The following is a 9,216-nucleotide window of genomic DNA, read 5'->3' as shown; positions in this document are numbered from 1 at the left end:
CTTGCCGTTTAGTGAGCATGACTTCCAGAATGTTCTCGACTGTACTAGACTAATTTAATTGATATATGGGGATAATGACCCACATTAGAGTCAGAATGTATGTATGTATGAATGTATGTAGGTAGGTAGGTAGTTAGGTGGGTACGTGCGTAGGGGTGTGTGTGTACGCGCGCGCTCGCATGCGTATGTGTGTGGGTGTGCTTGCAGATATCAGTGCCCTTCTGTGAGCATGTTGTTTTAGAACGGATTAATGGGTAAATCTGTGTTTGCGTCTTCATGGATACAGACATCCTAGTAAGACAAATAAAATATGTTATATTGTAACAGTTGCAGCTGATTATTCGTTTATTGTATGATCATAATAATGCACATATTAACGAACATAGAAGATACTGGTGATATACAAATAAATATTCTCGTTCATTCTTATTTTTTCAAATCCTCTCCAAATTGTTCATGTGAAACAAGTGTAAATTTTACCTCTCTCCGTAAATTATCCAGTTAAGTATTACTTTCCTTTACAGATTGCAACAAACGACAAAAGGTTGAAGTCAACGGAACTGCTGAGCCCAGAATTGGCCTCACAGATCAGCAATGTTGTGATGAATGCAAGATCACATCAACATGTTTATACTGGGGGTACAACAGCCCTGTTTGTGTGATGTACTCGTCCATACTTTTGAATAAAAATTCAGACAGAGAGAGCTCGGTTACAATGAAAGTAAGTAACGATGACTGTCAGGCGTGTTGTTTTCAATTTTTTTATTGAAGTGATATGTAGGTAGCTGGGTAGGTAGGTAGGTAGGTAGGTAGGCAGGCAGGTAGGTATATGTAGGTAGGTAGGTAGGTAGGTAGGTAGGTAGGTAGGTAGGTACTGTGGGAGCCGTCATTATTTACGGCCTGGTTCGAAAGAATCGAGGGGGTCACTCAAACAACTGAAAGCTACAAGGGGGTCACTCAAAATGTAGAGAGAAAGAAGGTGGGTTATTCAATTTTGTTTGTGCGACATATATTGAAACACCTCTCAGAATGCATCATTGCAAACATTAAATTAAAAATACAGACACATCACGAGAACGAAATCAACTGAAATCGACGGAATCAACTGAAATCGACCTCGCTTGCTCCTGGCTGTACTAAGGAGTGATGATAACCGTATCACTTCTTGATATAATTCCTATTGAGCTATTCCACTTCTAAACGAGGGTTTATGGAGTACGTTTAGGCCCTAAAGCGAAAAATTTAAATATTACGATGTTGACACAGGTTTTCACAATTTGATGATTTATTTGAGTTTAAAGTGACGGTGGATGTAAAACGTAGGCTTGAGTGTGTAAAATGGGTGTGTTCTCGTGTTTTGATACATACCTCGTCCCTGCGTGAAAGTTGAGGCCATCAACATCGGGTCAAAACACTCGCGCCACGCCAGCGTTCGATTTCAAACTCGATCGAGTATGAACAGCTGAGAGCATAGAGCAAGCAGTTCTGCGACATCTATGAATGCACAGTGGATATAAAACCCGTACCAGTCAGTTTATCTCGAAGAATTATACATGTCCCCAGACGTCAAATATGCCGAATTTACCATCTTAGAAAGGAATTTGTGAGCGGATTAGGGAAAACATGAAGTGAGTACACTGTAAGCTGTAGTGTCGTAACTCGTTCGTGATTTTGTTGCTGTGCGAATAAATATTTTAAAGGTATTTCCGTCGTCTGCTCGTATATTTTCGTTCCTGGCTTGCCTAAATCTATCTAAACTTCATTTCACCTAAACGAAAGTTTGACTTTCCCTAGATCTTACATTGTATCTGAAACCCGCACCGGTGCCACCACACTCGATCATGTCCTGTGAATTTAACTGACAGGTACAAATTGGAAATATTATGTGCACCTTCAACCTTGTCTGTGGCGAGTATTTTCAGTGCGGTTGGATTTTGTAGCTCATTTATGGCTGTAAACAATGTAATTCACCACTTGTCGTAAAGCGGTTCTATCATGATGCACTGTCAACCGGTATCTCAATCTTTAGCAGCGTAGACGACATGAAAACACTGCACCCTATGGGACCGGCCGTGAACGATGTCAGGTGTCGGCAAATGTTACAAATTTTCAATGCGTTTGTTTGTATGTTTTTGGTACAACTGTACTTGTGCTAAGTGCAATGCCCATGAACTGACTGCAAACAACAAAATTTTGACCATAATCATGATGACGTTTCAGATTGTCATTTGTCTTATTCGCTCAGCTGTTTTATATGTACATATACCAACGAAGGTCATGCGTACCAGCGAAGGTCACGCGTACGCGTAGCTGTAAGTAGTTCGGTTACATTGAAAATATTATCATATTTAAAGCCTAATAACTTCGCTCAATAACATAGCCTATTGTAATAGGAATGGGATGCGAGATATCTTTTTCCCTTACTCTGTGGATCAGGTGGTCTTCCTTTCCTATTCTCTAACCCAATCCATTCCCACACCTCCATAACTTTTACTCTCCATACCTCAAAAATAATCGCAATCATACCAATCCATAATCCAATGACAGTAGGTCGGAATTCGGAAGACAATAGTTGTAAACATAGACACAAAACAGCACAGAACAGACAGCAAATAGACGGCACATAAACAAAGTCACATTCATGAAAGAAAGATATATGGACCTCTGGCCAGAAGACCAAGAAGTGATGTCAGGTGTTTCGAAAATAGTAAGCGCATCCTGCCCCACATGTGGCACCCGCCATATATCAATCTATAAGTCAGATAGGTAGTGGTCACTAACTAAGGCCCAACGTGCCAGGTGTCCCACACCATACACGATCTCATTCGTACCTCTATACGTTGATATCTCCGTAGCCTCCTCGCCGGGTCCCCTCGCTCAAATCAACTATCAGTATCTATCGAGCCTAAGCGCTCTTCCCAACCCTTTCAAACACAGGAAGCAGGGACAAAGATGAGAGAGAGAGAGAGAGAGAGAGAGAGAGAGAGAGAGAGAGAGAGAGAGAGAGAGAGGGAAGAGAGAGAGAGAGGTGAGAGAGAGCCAGCCTGAGGGCTCAAGAAAAAAGCCGAGTACATGGCTGACCAATATCACAACTCTTTCACAATAGCCAAATAGTCTAACAGCTGTGCTCGTACCCGCAGTTAGAGACAACATACAAGAACTTGGCACATAAGACATTTGGCATTGCACATTAAAATTTCAGTTACAAGGGCTAACCTGAGTAGCAGAACATTTTGCTGTAAAAGTACGGTTGGCGCGCTTGGTGAAGACGAGTCCCAATCGCTGATGGAGCTGAGTTTGTAGCTTGTTATACCCTGAGTTCCTTCTTAGTATGTTTCTCTCTCAGCTGGAGACGGACTCGCATGGGCTGACGCAAATATTTGCTACACCGCATTGGTTTGCGGATTAGAAGTGGGACCGTTGTTCTGCATCGACGACGTTATCGAGAGAGATTGAGAACTTTGTCTTGGACTATTTTATATCTATCTCATGAATATTCATTTCACCCGTAGTGATATTACTCGGTAATGCGGCTTTCAATATATTTCGTATTTTAACATGTTAATATACAGGTTCATATCAGTAACGTCTAAACAATAGGAGAATGGCAATACAGGCATAGTATGTATGATTAAAATATGTGTTCAATATCATTTTCAAAAAATTTTACTAAGTGCAAAATAAATTGAAACATCTCTTAGACTGCACCATACACACATAAATTTCTCAAAATTTTTGATGCGAGGGGGACAACCCCCTCTCCTGCTCTTCCCCTTGGGGTGTTCTTACAAGTTTACTTAGTTAAGAAGTAAATTAAAAGCACCTCTCAGATTGCACCACATTGCACCATTGCACACATCAATTTTCTCAAATTTTTCAACGCAAGAAAGGGAACACCCTGCTGACTCTCTCCCCCTCAGCCCTCAGGTGTTCTTCCCTGTACTGACAAAGTCTGTCCGGTCAGATATCCTAAAGAAAACCCTGTGATGATACCCATCAAAATTAAACAATACTATATGGTTGGATACTAGTTATAGCGTGAGCTTTTATATCTATATTTTGTTGTGACTTTGAATTTCATTTTGTTGGTTTCGCCTTTATAACCAATTATAATCTAACAGGGTAAACCAGCTTGAAACGTCTTTACTATTGTAGTTTATTATGTAAATTTTACAAATAACTGTATCGATATTTAACTTTTCTAGGTGGGGTCAGTCAAATTTCTGTGTTAGAGAGGGGTTATTAAAATTCATCATGGTCGGAGGGGTTACTCGAAATTTCAGTTCCAATGAAATTCCTCCGACCCCCCCCCCCGGGCCGTAAATAATTAGGGCTCCCTTAGTCCCAACATACTTTAAGATTGATGACTGGGACATTACGATTGTTTGCTAATTTACATACAAATAACTGTATCGATAATTAACTTTTCTAGGTGGGGTCAGTCAAAATTTCTGTGTTAGAGAGGGGTTTATTAAAATTCATCATGGTCGGAGGGGGTTACTCGAAATTTCAGTTTCCAATGAAATTTCTCCGACCTCCCCCCCCCCCCAGGGCCGTAAATAATCAGGGCTCCTTAGTCCCAACATACTTTCAGATTGATGACTGGGATATTACGATTATTTGCTAATTTGCATATGTGGTGAATTCCTGTAATCATGCTACATAGAATTACTAAATGTACTGATTTGACTAAACCTCTTCTCATATTTAGGTCTACCTTTGATGTAATTTTCTCAAGCATAGCATTCTCTTTATTAGCTCAATTGCAAATTTCATGAACTGCTAACAAAAATGATAATCAAGCGATAAATATATCAAAGTTGAATGCAATTGAATCTTAAGAGACTTCTTCAATACACTGCTTAAATTTCGATTGTTATGCTGGCAGTTTGTTGAATTTCACGTGCTCATGATTAGCTCAGTTGCACATCAATGACTTTCTCTGATTAGGCCATATATCAAAAGTGAACGTATTGAATGAATTCAAATTTCTGCGGTTCATGGGTTAATCATAGTTTAAAGAGGCACTCACATTTCGTAACATTTTTAAAACACGTTTTTTAATGCCAACGGTAGATATTTGACGTGGCGACTGCGCGCGGATCGCGAGATATCTATAAAAACATGTCATTTCCCGAGCGTATTTTTCACATCCCGAAGTTTTACGATCGTTTCTGATTATGACGCGAAATCCACCGAAGGTTTGTTGTTGTGCTGATGACGATATTCTAGAGAGTCCATAATAAGTTCGAACGACGCAATTTTACCTCCACTGCGAAGACTTTATACAGCATTTTGCCTTTACCAGTCCGGGTCAGCTCCAAAATTGGAGACGCTATACCATAATATTTTCCCCCTCTCATTAGCCAATCAGCGGCCAGCGCGCCATCAGTAAAAATTGTATTTCCTGGCAACGTCCACATGCGTCCTTCGTTACGTACGCCATACTGTGTCGAACTCCGGCGCCGTATTCTGTCATAATGTCGAACAGTTGTGTGGCCACTCTGTCAAAACACAATTTCAAAATCGCGTACCAGTTTTATTCTGGCTAAGACAACCAAACCCCATATATCGCTGTGATTCCTAGACTCTGGCTTGAAGTCCTGCGAAATATAAATCGTGTACCTACACAGATCGTTCAGAATACCCCATTTGTATCGGAGATGGCAGCGATACAAATTCTACCGTATGGGGAACAGTTGTGTGGCCACTCTGTCAACACATTTTCAAAATCGCGTACCATTTTTAGTCTGCGTTTGACAACTACAAAACAGGTATCGTTTTAAAGCTCTGACATTGCTCTTCTTTCTTGCAAAATGTTATACGCGTACCTACACAAATAACCTTTATAACAGTATTTCTAATAGAGATGACGAACATCCACAAAATGATTCTCGGTACTTGAGCGAAATCGATAAACTGGGGGTAGAAATGAATCGTCAATATTTCGAATATTTGTTCACTAATCGGACTCCTTGTTGGACATGACCTTCTGCAGAACACGTGAATTATGTTGACTGTCGAAATTCGTCGAAATTCACAAGACAGGGCTTAATAAGCGGCCCAAAACTGCCGATCACACTTGGTGGGTAATTTGTGACCCAGCGTGACCTGTTACTTTATTTAGACGTAATCTGGTCGATGATTGGCTGAATGCCGGAATACATTATCATAATGAGTCTCCAATTTTGGAGCTGACCCGGACTGTTTACCACAGGTCTGTTTTTTGAAAACTTCTTCTTAGCTTTGTCGTTGTCTTTATTCAAAATTAGTTGTATTATATTTTTAACCAATACCACATAAATATAAGTTTTTACGTGTCAAATATTAGCCGCCTCCGATGACTACATTTTGTCGTCTGCCACACAGAACATGTGGTTCGCCGCGCGCGTGGCATGCATACCACCGGTGGCCGCTATGTATCAACCGCACGTAACTGAGCTAGTCACCTATGCGAAACCTGGTGGAATCAGCAAGAATTTGTTTTTCGTTTTATCACCAAGTCAGTAAGACTCAGCTTTCTCCCACGGGGCATGACCGATCACCGAGGCAAGTGGTACTGTGGCGTACAGCAGCGTCAGTGTAGACTCGTACTCCATAGCTTAGTTGACAATGGCCCCAGTGCAGAACGTTCCATGTTCGGAAGCTGAATTTAGGTGGGCCACCGGAATTCAAACTTTTACTTTTTTGAAGACAGTTTTTATCGACATCTCGCGATCCGCGCGCAGTCGCCACGTCAAATATCGACCGTTGGCACTAAAAAAATGTGTTTTAAAAATGTTACTAAATGGGAGTGCCACTTTAAGTTATCCTTTCAGTTTGATGAGTGTGACATATATCGATTTGCTCTTTTGCATATTTCATGAATATTTGCTAGTAGGCGAACAAGCCACTTGCCTGGACGTGCCTAGACAGATTTCAATCATTCGTTGAGGTTGTTCCTTTAGGGATAGATGCTTTCAGTAACAGAAACTGACTCAAGTCACAAATTGTGGTTGTAAGCACCACTTTAGTTCTCTGTGACAATATGAAAGTTTCGTGATATTCCATTTCTTGATTTTCGTTTTTAGAGAGACATACACATGTTCTTTACTTTTTGTTGCTATCTGACGTTTTACATTCTCACATTTTACAGTATTTGACTTTAATTCACCAACACCTAATGAAATCATCGAAACTACAGGCCGGGGCTGTGTTATTTTACTGATTGCTCATGAAATGTTGAATAGCTTAATAGTATTTGTCGCATCTGGTCTTACATCTGTTAGTAGGAATACCATTCTTGCTTTACTAAGACGTGCCCAAAGTATTCAACGATACTGTCACTGTCTTGGCAGCGTGTCCCTTTTCTACAATAGAAGAGAAGCATAGGAAGCACAGGGGCAAAGGGAAGTTGTCTATTTCCATATTTGGGAGGTGTGAAAACATCTGGTCGGACCCTTTTTCATAGCATAACGATTTCATCCATATGACAAAGTAGGCCTACACGTGTCAAGTTGTTGTATCGAAAGTTATTGTCTTTACGTCAGGTTAAGTGTTTTGAAATTCTTAAATACTCACACAGTTAATAAAACTATTACTATATCTAAATCAGGTTAATATGCTTTGTATCTATAACATAAGTTGGAAGATTCACGGCACGTTCGTGATGATTCTTACATGCTGCAGATTTACACATGAATTAGTGGTCCTGAAGCTTCATTTAGGTAACAGATGTGAGATCGGAAGTATCGACATTGTCAGGAGACTGAAAGTGAAGCAACTTGGACAAAATGTTGTCCATGCGCGTGTCATAATCTTCCAAATTGGCGCACAGAATAGTACTATTTCACGCTCAAAATATATTAGCGTTCTTGGACGCGAGTGATCAAGCTGACGTTCTTTGTTTGGACTCTAACAATGCTGACACCACGAAATACCAGCACAGTATCGACGACATGATCTCACTCATTTACACATTTACAAGAATTACCCAGTAACTTATTTCTCATGGAGGTATTCTGCGTACTACCCCCATGTTCTAATGTGTTTCAACCAATCGTAATATTGAGCCGTTGTTATCATTTTAATTTATTCATAGCGTGGGTTTGAAACAAAAGAATTGTAGCAAGCCACGCACGGGCAAGTGATAATTTCTACTTTTGTAATCTTTTCTAATGTCGGTAAATCAAAGCATTTTCTTATTATATTCTTTATGGCGTCGGCATCCGACATAGCCAAGATATTGTATAAATAGACACACTAACTCAGAGGAAAAGGAGAACTCAAGGAGAACTCGAGGACCGATAACCACGGTCACTTGAGTGACCGAGACAGGACATTTACAGTTATGGTTCCGTATTCAATAAATAAGTTCCAGTTATACATCAGCACTCGTCGTCAGATCCATCTTCTTTCCTTTACGTTATGACACGCGATTACCTGGCAAGTTGGGAGATCCGTTTCCATTGTCTTACTCAGCGCATGGGCGGTGAGTGAGAATGAAGTGTAGTGGTGCTGGCGAAGCGAACATGGATGGGTAGTGTCTTTTTTCTCCAGCGCCAAGGACAGGACTTGACAGGCAGTGCTGATTGCACAGTCCCTCCGTCTATGATCAGTGGGGAAGAGGGATATTTACTAACGGGAAAATCAGGCTGATAAATTGTTTTAAATGATCGGAGGAGGGCGTTTAAAATTGTGCACTGTGCACGTGTCTCCTGATTATGGATGTACATATGATTTATGTAAGAATAGCAATAATCATTGTTTAATTGTTTTACTCGAAATAATGATTGATGGTAGGCTGCCCTTCTAGACTAACCCGTAGGGGCACGTTGTCTACGAATGGCGCTACTCCTGAATAACGTTATTCTTATTAAAGAGAGAGCGATTTAGATATTAGCCAACGTCAAGGAAAAAAAATCGTTCTTACGTAACTTACACCTGTCAGGTGACCTCACTATTGGAGTGAGTGTTGATTTATCAAACTTAGAATATCATGTCCAATTTTTTCTTTTATCGAGAAAAAACAGGGTAAGTGACTGGTCAGTTTCTTCGCCCGGGGATATGAATTATTTAGTATCAGTGTCCTGAATACTGGTAAAAGGAAAGACAACGTTCAATCCGTTTCCGAACAACTTTATAAGTGGATGATGTTAGCCAAACAAAGACAACAAACCATACGTGTTTTAAGGCCAACAGGAGTTCAAGTTGGAGAATTACCACATCAAGACTATG

The 9,216-nt window shown here is 40.4% G+C and overlaps 1 protein-coding gene across 1 annotated transcript in view; it reads left to right on the top strand.

Moving 5' to 3' along the window:
- The first annotated feature begins 524 nt into the window (after nt 1–524).
- Nucleotides 525–9,216, top strand: part of LOC139144098 (adhesion G protein-coupled receptor L4-like) — a 44,949-nt gene continuing 36,257 nt past the window's right edge. Inside the window, exon 1 of the mRNA XM_070714771.1 lies at nt 525–721. The gene's annotated coding sequence lies outside the window, so the exon portion shown is untranslated. The remainder of the gene's footprint in view (nt 722–9,216) is intronic.

The sequence above is a fragment of the Ptychodera flava genome, chromosome 11 (assembly GCF_041260155.1).
Source record: "Ptychodera flava strain L36383 chromosome 11, AS_Pfla_20210202, whole genome shotgun sequence".
Taxonomy (NCBI): domain Eukaryota; kingdom Metazoa; phylum Hemichordata; class Enteropneusta; family Ptychoderidae; genus Ptychodera; species Ptychodera flava.
The sequence above is the reverse complement of the archived record's forward strand: the minus strand, read 5'-3'. Positions and strand labels throughout refer to the sequence as shown.